This window comes from Hippocampus guttulatus, chromosome 2, assembly GCF_054856545.1.
Source record: "Hippocampus guttulatus isolate MCC_2025c chromosome 2, RoL_Hgut_1.0, whole genome shotgun sequence".
Classification (NCBI taxonomy): domain Eukaryota; kingdom Metazoa; phylum Chordata; class Actinopteri; order Syngnathiformes; family Syngnathidae; genus Hippocampus; species Hippocampus guttulatus.
In genome coordinates, this window is record NC_141262.1 from 24,562,304 (window position 1) to 24,573,480 (window position 11,177).

General features: G+C 41.5%; 1 long non-coding RNA gene across 1 annotated transcript in view; it reads right to left on the reverse strand.

Annotated features, from left to right (window-relative positions):
• Window positions 1-10,321, reverse strand: part of LOC147209149 (uncharacterized) — a 28,676-nt gene extending 18,355 nt beyond the window's left edge. Inside the window, exon 1 of the long non-coding RNA XR_015100297.1 lies at window positions 10,162-10,321. This is a non-coding gene — a long non-coding RNA (uncharacterized LOC147209149). The remainder of the gene's footprint in view (window positions 1-10,161) is intronic.
• Window positions 10,322-11,177: the final 856 nt, after the last annotated feature.

Here is an 11,177-nt window from a genome sequence, read left to right on the forward strand (position 1 = left end):
TCGAGAAAGCAGCTATGATTTAAGAGGTACCAACTTATTCAAAAAACTCAAAACAAGAACAAACATCAAGCAAAGAAGTGTATCTATCAAAGGTGTTAATCTGTGGAATAATCTCGAAACGGACCTGAAAATGAGTAAATCGCTTGCTGAGTTAAAAAACAAATTCAAAAAAATAGTACAAACAACCTACATCAATCAGAGTTAAAATGATAAATTCAAAACATTAAATATAATGATAAATCAGAACTAAGTTGATAAATAGAGAAAGGTATATAAATATCCATTATGAATTTAAGAGAAAATTGACACAAGAGTGTCAGGGTGTGGAAGTATATAATCCCGATACAAACCAAAAGTTGTAAAAATATCACGGTTAAGGGTAAAGTATGAGCCTTAATGGAGACTTCTTTCTTCTTACTTTTCTGATTGATATAAAAATGATTTATTAGATACAATCACATAACGGGGTAGGACTAGATAAGTTTTTTACTTCTTCCTACTCCCTTGAACATAATAACTGTGTTGAATGAAGATTGATTTCTTTCTTTTTACTTTTTTTATCTACCTTATTTTCTGTCAAATTATTACTGTATATATGTTTTATGTTCAATAAACAAACAAACAAACAAACAACAAACAAATAGTTTGACAGCGAGCGCGTTTTACAGTATTTTTTTTTTACCTCCTTCTCCCACTAACAATGAGTTTTCCAATAGATTGCTTGTGTGAATGTACTTGAAGTTTATGGATGTGCATGATATACATACGGTCCATCATTGCCACGCTGGCAGAAAGCGGATGGCTGAGGTCACTCCTAGAACCTTTTGGACAATTGCCCTGTGCTGTTTAATTTGATTAGCCATAACTCATTACACTCGGGAATGTATTGCACTTTAAAAAAAAAGGCAAATCAACACTGTAAGGAGTCCTTCTTTTTAATGAGCGCATGTCCTAAATCACATAGGCCGCCATCTTGAACACAACAATGGATGCTGAAACCCATTCAAGGAAATCTCCAGTTCATCTAAAGAGCAATACGCGCACGTTGATTCAAATTCTTATGGCCACCGAAAACAGCTCCCCTGAACTAGGTCAAACAGAACTTCTTGGCAAAATATGACCAAAATTATCCGAGACAGCAGGACAATCTCAAGCAATTGGAGTCAAAATAATAATATCATTATTTCCCCAGCAAAATTTAGCGCCACCCCACACAAACACACACTTTAATCATTTAGATTTCCATTATCGCTGCTTCCTCGTCTCATTACTCAACCTTGTTCCCTTGACTGCGGAGCCGTGAGCCACATTTTAACCCTGCGCATTCCGATCAATGCGACAAGGAGCTCCATTGGAGTGTCTTTTTCTTTCTTTCTTTCTTTCTTTTTTTTTTGAAATATATTTTCACCAAACTAGGCAAGATTAAATGGAAATTGGAAACGGCGAGACACAATTCAAATAGCGAAAGAAGAGCGGTCCGACGCAGTATCGCCTTATGACTAAAGCAATTTCACTGAGGTGGGAATGTGCAAACGGCCTCCCCAAACAGGCTGTCAGTCACACAAGCGTGCCTGGGAGCGACCACCCGTCAGATTCTCCCGCCATCCAATTCCCTCCCGCTTCAGCAACTTTCACATTGATGATGGGGGGGGACAAAACAAACAACAACAACAGCGTTGTCCATGTGCCGCTCACTCGAAAGGTAGCCACAGTGACACTTCCATAATGACGGGGACAAACTCACCACCCCGTTCTCAAAATGTTAATACCTATGGGAACAGCTCAAGAAAAATATTGAATCATCTTTATCTCTGATTATGGCATCATTTTAATAACAACGCAATGCCGTAGCACTTTTTAAAAGTGCTTTCTTCCGAATAGCTTTACCAACATCATATGATATCAATTGAAACAGTCCCCCCCATTTCATATATTCATTGTCATCTAGCATTTCAAAAGTAAACATGCTTGTATGAAAATTGGTTGTATTTAGCGTCGTCTAGCTAACGTGCAAAAAGTGCACAGAATCAGTTCCAATGTGGAATATCGTCATGACCGTGTTCAGCATCTTTGAGAAGAGGAGTGAAAGTAAATTTGTAAATCAGAATCATAATAAAAAATATTTTTTAAGAAATACCTTTATTTGACTGGGACAATGCACTCGAACAATTGAAGTTTGTAACTGAGAGAGTTGCTCGTGATTTTTTATTCACATCTCCAGTCCCAGTTACTACAGGACAACGTAAAATGTAAAATATACATCAATTAACAAGGCCAAACTGCACAACTCAATAATAAAAAAGCCAATATTGCTTTTACAGTATATAACATGGGCAGCCGAGTGGTCCAGTGGTTAACGACCTCACAGTGCAGAGGTCGTGGGTTCGACCTTCCTGTGTGGAGTTTGCATGTTGTGCCCGGGCCTGCGTGGGTTTTCTCCGGGTACACCAGTTTCCTCCCACATTCCAAAAACAACATTGAAAACTCGAAATCGTCCCTTGGTGTGAGTGTGTGGTTGTTCGTCTCTGTGTGCCCTGCGATTGGCTGGCAACAGGTTCAGGGTGTCCCCCGCCTACTGCCCGAAAACAGCTGGGATAGGCTCCAGCACCCCCCACGACCCTTGTGAGGATAAGCGGATCGGAAAATGGATGGATGGATGGATGGTATATAACATTTCAGAAGTAAGATAAATTTGGTGGGGTACTGCATGTACGGAAATAGTGGTTCTCAATTTATAATATGCACAGGATGGCTCATTGAAAGGCATTTGTTTTTCTTTATATTCAAAATTGAACTCAGTGCATGCATCTGGAATGATTTTGTTTTACATTTTAGCCATAGAGAATAGTACAGAGAACCACCACCTCTATTATCGTGATTATGACATTTTCAGAGTTTCATCTCTTCGCTTCCGAGGGATGCGTCCATCACTCTAAACCCAGGTAAAATAGAAGAGTCAATTTTCTATCAGTGATTTTTCTTTTTTTTATTGGCTCATGACCTCAGATATCCTCGACAAATCTACAGTGTTCTGACGTGGACAAGAACAAAACAGTCACCGGAAATTGGCAAAAGATGGGCTGAGAATTACGAGCGCTGAATGAGTGAGAGAGCATGTTTGCTCCCCTTTGTCAAAAATTGTCAAGCCATAACAGTGAAATAGGATTATCTTTTGTTTTCCCCTCCCCTCGGGTAGAAAACACTGATGCTTGAGCATATAAATACAGAAGCAGACTCAAGAGGGGTCAAGAAGGCAGCATGGGGACAAAAAAGATAATTGGGAAACTGGGCTACATTTGTGCGATTGTGACTTTTATCATTGACTGCGGAAACTCATTACCGACGTGGGCCGGTGTGGGAGGCGGATCCTAATTGTGTGCCAGTTTGTAATTGGGCACAGTAATTGACAGCTGGAGGAAGCAGGTGTGCGGGGGAGATGTGGCGGCACCAAGAGGCCGGCAAAGGAGAAAGGTGGGATGAGGAGGGAGGGTAGAGGTGGTGGGAGAAATGGGGAAGATCATCACTTCTTTGGGGTATGGGTTCAACGATAAAGAAGACAAACATTTGGTCCGGCTACCGTTTCACTTATTCACAATGCCGATGTCATCATCTGTGCTGCAGGATTAGTAAAAGTTCACCAGCACAGGGTCCGACATTAATGCTGGCCTGATGGCCCTGAGCCAGCATGGCATTGTGGCGGGCCACCAATGTACTTTACAGATAGCAGCCATAAAAAAAATAAAAAATAAAAAAAATCTCATCAATAAATACAATTAAATCAGCACATTTTTGCATTTTACATCACATTTTATTTCTTTATATATATGGTATTTTATTACTGTATATTTTATATGTTATACTGCCTGGAAGAGGTCAAGGTCTTCTTTATTGTCAAATATGCTTTATGTATGACATGCAGCATAGATGAAATTTCTTCCTCTCAATCCTCAGTGCAAACATGCAAACATGCTGTACATTAAACACACAGAGCTAATACAAGATAGCAGCTATGCTGTATTAAAGACATAATATGTAATCTGAACAGTATAAACAATATAAACAACATAAAACAATGGCACTTGTGGCTATTGTGGGGAAAGTGGCACACACTTTTCTTTTATATAGGCACAACCCGACCCGACTACGCCCCCCACAAATCACCGTTAATAAACTGTATTTTTTTTTTAATACAAATTCAGAGACCAGCTGGATCTCGGTGATCCTTTTTTCCAGTGCCTAATCAATCTGAGTTACTGTTTTTCATCAAAGTGACCTTGGACAAAAGTGTACTGTATCAATGCAGCTCTATTTATGCGAACATACTGTAGTTAAAAAGCATTTTGTTTTTGCTGTTCTTGTATATACTGTAATACAGTCCTCCTATTTGCCAGTACCCTCGATTATCAAGATGAAAAAAAATGAGTGAAAAGACTTGAAAAAATACAACATAAATGCTTTGTAATCCAGATTAGGTTGAGTTACAAAAATTCACCAGCGAGCGTTTCTGCCGTCTAGTAATCTGAGCGGTTGAATCCGGTGCCAAGTTACTTGGAACATGATCGTATCATGAACTGGTTTGTGTTTTTATTTCAGTAATGTAAATTTCATATAACAGTTTCCGCTTTCACACTATGACAAGTTTCTGGAACGCAATCTGACTGAAAACTAACCTCTGTTCATTAAAAGTGGAGTTAAGTGGTGTTGTGTAAGAGGTAGAATTCAATAGTTCAATGATGTTGAAATGGTATCAAAACCTTTAACTTTTCAAACACGGGGCAATAGCTCCTTCGGACAACAAGGCTGTGTGCCGCTATGTTCAGAATACACAAACCTTTGAGTTTCCCACATTGTCACGATGTGTTAATATGATGACTGGAAGTTAACATGACAATGTACACCCAAAACGGAAGTGCGACATGCATAGAGTCCTTTATCATTAATTGTTTTTAGTGCCGTTTCGATAGGATTATGTTGTGGCCGATGAAAACGCATCATGAAGCCTGTACATATGAATATAGAAAGTAAACAAAGCCTTCGCATTCACTCAGTGATATGCCAACTAAAACGAGGTCTTCCGATGCTTCGGCGATCACAGTTTCAAACATGTTGAACTTAAAACACGCAGGCCATAATTTGTCACAGTGTACTTGCGGCACTAACAGCGGCTTCTAATGGCCGCTCGTAATCAAGCACTGTGATTATGCACTCGGGGAAGTGGGCGCGTGGCAAACGGCCCTTTTTGGAGATGTCCTTTCTCTCTGAGCCAAGAGCACGAGCGACTGAGAGGATGCGAGTGCTTCATTAGCTTTTATGCGCGCTGCCTCGTCTTTGCTGCAAGACTTCCTGATTTCCACAGAGTGAAAGTAGCCCCCAAAGAGCCCTTGATAGCCGGCATTAGCGGGCTCTGGTGTGCTGCCTTTTGTGACATGGAGGATGCCTGTGGTGATTGCATATTTTGCGTTCTCGCTAGAACCACGGAAGGGAACAACAACAATCCACCAAAGTTTACACATACACATGAATTCCGACAAACACGCGGGTGAGGATTAATTATAACAATCACTGCGCTTTCAGAGAGGCCAGACGGCGCGTGGTGTCCTCCACATGGTGAGTGACATTCGATGAGCAAGACAGATGCTCGGCCACAGCCACTCATTAGTGAAGGCCGCAGAGGTTCTGACCAGCTATGATGACTGTGACTATGCTGCCATCTGGCAGCTAAAAATCATCATACATGGTTCAAAAGGGATTAGGGAGTCCAAATTGGAACCACCGGCACTTATGAAATACAACAGCATGTTTGTCATTAATAGACCAGCAAAAAAGTCAAAAGAACTCATGGTCAAAAAGACGGCGCAAGTCTCCCATTTGGTTTCGTGGTGCCCATTTTAGAGTCATTTCTCTTACTTCCAGTGAGTCCTTCAAAAACTAACTTGTCATGGAGAATACTTTAGTCAGCAATTGCTGTTTTCCTTTTGTAAATGTATTGATGGAGGATTTTCGAGGCATCTGACGTGCTCATTGCAGGTTTTTAAAAAAATAAATAAATTCCATAAAGATGCCGGCCGCTAGTGGCACTGCTATTTTCAGCGAATTTGTCTTTCAAGCTTTAAATGGTCTTTCCCCACTTACCTCTCTGAGGTCCTGCAGGGTGAGGGGTTAGGGTTAGGGGTTAGGGTGTCAGAGTTAAGATTAGGGGTTAGGGTTCGGGACATTAGGGTAAGGGTTTGGAGTTAGGGTTGGGGTGTTAGGATTAGGGGTTAGGGTTAGGGTTAGGGGTTAGGGTCAGGGTCAGGGTTTGGATTCGGGTAAAGGTTAGGGGTGTTAGGGTTAGGAGTTAGGGGTTAGGGTTAGGAGTTAGGGGTTAGGGTTGGGGATAGGGTTAGGTGTTAGGGTTCGGGGTTAGGGTTGGGGCTAGGGTTAGTGTTGGAGTTGTGGTTAGGGTTAAGGGGGTTTCCGGTTAGGGGGTTACGGTTCGAGGGTTATGGTTCAGGTTAGATGTTAGTGCTGCAGTTGGGGTTAAAGTTAGGAGTTTGGGGGTCGGGGTTACGGTTAGGGTTGGGATTGGGATTGGGGCTAGGGTTTAGCGTTACGGGGTTCGGCGCTCGGATTAGGGTGTTCGAGGTTAAACTTTAGAGGTTAGAGGTTAGGGGTTATGGTTCGGGTTGTGGTCAGACGCTATTGGATATACCAAGGACTAAGCGGAGCCTCAAAGGATCAAGCTTTTCTCTTGCTGCTGCTTCCCTTTGAATGACCTTCTGTTAACGGTCAAGCAAGCCCCCTCTCTGTCAATCTTCAAAACTCATTTTAAAACATGTTTATTCTTTGCCTTACGACTCAGCATGAGACTTATTGTTTTAGTGTTTTATTGCGCTTATGGTTATTTTTCTATTAATTTATTGTTTTCAACTGTTTGATTTCACATGGCTTTTCTTCTGCAGCTTTGCTTGTTTTTGAAGTGCTCTATCTATAATGTGAAGAGCTTTAATTTGGGTTGTAATCAAACAATGCAACTTTATCATTATATTTTAACCTGCAGTGAACATAGAAATGCTTGAGCTTCTCTGCACACTGCTCATCAATAACAAAGTTTCCTTTTCATTTTTGGTAACTATGGATGAACAAACGCACACAGATACACACGCACACGCACACACACACATACACACACACAAAATATTGCCTGGGAGGCACAAGGGAAGATGAATTGCCACTAAGTGCTTGGCGAATCACATTACAGTTCATAGATTATGACTATTTGAGGTAAACCCCGCTGGCAACAAAATGAGTCTGATGAGTTGGCTCTTCAGCTGTGCTCATCTCTGCTTGGACACCTCGCTGATGCATTGCCTCTTTAAGAAAAACGGGGCGAAGCGAGCGGCACGCTGCCTTAATAGACCACATTGCATCTTTCAATCTGTTTACCCTTGTCATTGTAACGAGACTGGAAGTCGTCAAATGATGCTCCAAACGATTCACTGAGGATGATTGGCTTCAGATCCAGTTGTAAAAAAAATTAAACAAAATAAAAACGAAAGCAGGAGGAACACCCGGGTGCCTGTGACTCTTCCGCACACTAGTCTCAAAATGGGCACTTTCATGGCTAAGGTAAGCACAGGCAGATGCCTGACGAAAATCAATCAATGGAGTTTACTGATCTTACTAATTCTTGCATGCCCTTTGGGCAACGTGCAAAAAGCAACACTTTTTAAGTTTTTTTATTTTTATTTATTTATTTATTTTTGCATGCACCCACAATACGTGCCCGTGTGTGTGCATGCGCGTGTATAAAGCACAATTCCAATCCAGCCAGGGATTAATCCAATCCATTATCTGGCAGGGCTCAGGGCAGCCCGATCGATGGGGCTCTCAGTGGTTGCTGATGAACTTCCCGATGTGACAAGGTGTATCACTCAAAGCTGTCACAGGGCAGCACTGCGCACTGCATCCCCCCTAACCCCCCCCAAAAAAAGTGCAAGGCCCAAATGTGTATAATAGTGGTCATCCCTGCAGCGAATACAAACAAGTCTGACGGTGCTTATATTGACCTGGTGAGCTGACTAATTATCGCATACACACACAAATACAAGCAGGATTGAAGCAGAGGGGGGGAAAAAAACCCTCCACTCCATTTGCTCTGTCACATGCTAAACCACTAATCTCAAAACAAAAAGGTCCTGGAAGTGCATTTGAAGCAACATGGTCAGCCGTGACACAACCACCTTTTATGATGGACCATTAAAATGGGTGATCTTGTGTTGCCATGGCAACAGCAGAGCAGCTCTTTGTCTCATTACAGCCCCCTCCACTCCGTGTAGCTTATTTGAAAAGTCAATCAGTTTTTGTAATGTTTTTGCATTATTATTATTATTACCCTGACTTATAATTCATTTTAACTCAATATTAAATTAATATTAATTAGTATGAGCAGTTGTGTGTTGAATGTGTAACTTTAAGGGGCGGTGCCTAGTGAGTGACATGAGGGGCAGGAGTCGGATCGGCCGGATACTTTGCACCTGAGTCGTGGCTTACAAAGAGCTCCTTGCAACTTTCCGTATTTGTACTGTATGTTTGACTGTTACATCCCGTTTAATTAATAGCAGCTGAAGCTCTGCTTGCCCACATGTGAGGGCATGAAGCGCACATTTTTTTCACCTCACTAAGCTTGTAAATTTGCACTTTCCAAAGTCATGTATCACCGTATTACATTTAATGGCAACAAAAACCAGCACAGCTCATCATGGCAATCCAAGTGACACCGCTATGATAAGAGGTCAAGTTGAATAAGCTAAAGAAAAAGTGTCACAGAGCACACTCAATTAAACAACTTAATTGTTTGACATCATCCTGTGTGTGATGGCTTCATGTGAAATTAGGAATGCTGCGTCAATTCAAGCGTGAACTGTCATTACATGGAATGAGGACAACGCTGAGGGTGACGTTGAAACCCTTCGAGCTGAAGAAGTGAGAGGGATGATGGCAGCGGAGATGGCGAAGGGGATCAAAATGGCAGGACGGTTATGAGATGTCTTTTCAAAACATCGCTGTTTTGGCCGCCGCGCCAGTCAATCACGATTACAGTGGCGGGGGAGAGACGGGACCGGCGGCGCAGAAAGAGCACCGGTGATAATTACAATGCAAGGGACAAGATAATGGGAAGGCGCCGCGCTCGTCCAATTGCTTAGTATATGGAGGCACCCCCCCCCCCCGCCGCCAGCGCCGCCTTTGACAACCGGCAATCACAGCTCATATCGTCGGGATCCAAAATGAATTAATGTGACGAACGCACTCGCTCGGTTGCTCCGTTGCTCTGAGAGGGTCAAAGAAGATTTATTGTACTTTGTCAACAGCAATATCAAAACACCAGACGTGAACAACAGGACAAATATCGCATTTGACAACAAACTGTAGTCAACAAATCTAGTCTGTATTTAATGTAGAATACCAACCAGATCTCTTTCAGCCGCCGGTGAGAGTGAGAGTCAAATTCACTCAGTGTAACCTTTAAAATGTACATGTGCAATTACAATTTGTAGTGACAGTCTAATTCGAAACATGAATGTCGGACTCTAACGTTTTAAAAGGCAGATTCATACTCCTTCTGATATTAAAAATAATTTGTGTTTTGTCTTTTTGCTGGTTTCATCAAAACGATGGTCCTTGGAGACAACAATTTCTCGACTTTTTTTTCTCTCCACAGGTGACTGTAACATGCCGCCTTCGCTTCTTTTGCGTTCAGTGGTTCAACGTGGATGCCAACCACTGGTTGGCATCCATGTTGAGCTACTTGCAAAGTGCACATCGCTTCACTTTGTTATTCAACGGAGATGGGAAGGGTTCGCATGCCTTTGCAAAACAGAAAAGCAACAGTGGAAACAAACAGTTTGAACAATTATCACAAGCACTCCCACCTCTTGTTACGTCATTTCGCTGTACTTGAATGTTCACTATCACATGTTTTTTCTGTTCAGAAACAAGTTTGTATCGCTAGCAAAACAGCAGTTAGCTTACCTGACTTTTAGAGAGTTTTGTAATGAATTAAGTTGCACCTCTAGTTACGTTATTTCGCTGTACTTGAATTGAATGTTCACAATCACATTTTTTTTTACTGTTCCCGAAACCAGAGTTTGTATCGCTAGCAAAACAGTGACGTTAGCTTACCTGACTTGTAGAGGGTTTTGTAATTAATTAAATTCAACGTTGCCAGTCTTGTCTCTTGTTTCCACGAGGTGCAAACAACGTGGTTTGCCATTTTATTTTACCACCGACAAGATCATCGATGTATTCAAATTAATGATCCTGAGAGTTGCTCCCATCGCTGTTGATGTTTAGCTCGCCGCTTAAACACCAACAAGTGACGCGGATTGGTATGTGTCAAGTCAAGTGAAGTCTAAAGTTTTTGGCAAGCAAGTGGCAGGTCCTAAAAATAGCAACTTGAGTCGGATTCGAGTCAAGTCATACGTCTCGAGCCAACCCATCTCTGATAATTACTATTTTGGAATATGTTTTGTTGTTGACCACCTTCTGCCCCCACACTTCAGCCAATGTATCAGTAATTCAGTGAAAATGAGTGGGATGAATACTGTATTTATTTTTAAAGTCAATTTACAATGTGTGCCCCTAAAATTTCATGATTGGGGTCACTATGCTCCTGATAAAAATATTATTATTAATAATAATAATAATAATTAAATTGATCCGGAGTACTGCAATGCCTTGGATAAAGAAAGCTCATCTCAGCTCAAGCACAACAATAGAAAGTGTAATGTCACCATCTTTTGTCCGCAAAAGACATTACATCATGCTGGAATCTAAGTACACCTTTTGAGGTACTGATAAAGGTCTACATATCAATATCCAGGAAGGATTGCCCGCTCCAGGAGAGACCATGAGAAACTTATCCATGCTTTTATCTCCAGTAGACTTGATTATTGTAATGGTCGTCTTACCAGACTACCTCAAAAGAGCATCAAACAGCTGCAGCTCATTCACAGCACACGGGATTTTATGGTAAACTGCTAAATATTGAATCATAAATATTTGAGTTGCATCCAAAAAAAAAAAAAACTAGCATCACTTAGAATTGAGGTCCCCTACCAACAGAGTATATGCAGCTGAACACTCACCCACGCGCTAGTTATTTAAAGTCAAAACATAAGTTTTCACATGATTGAGTA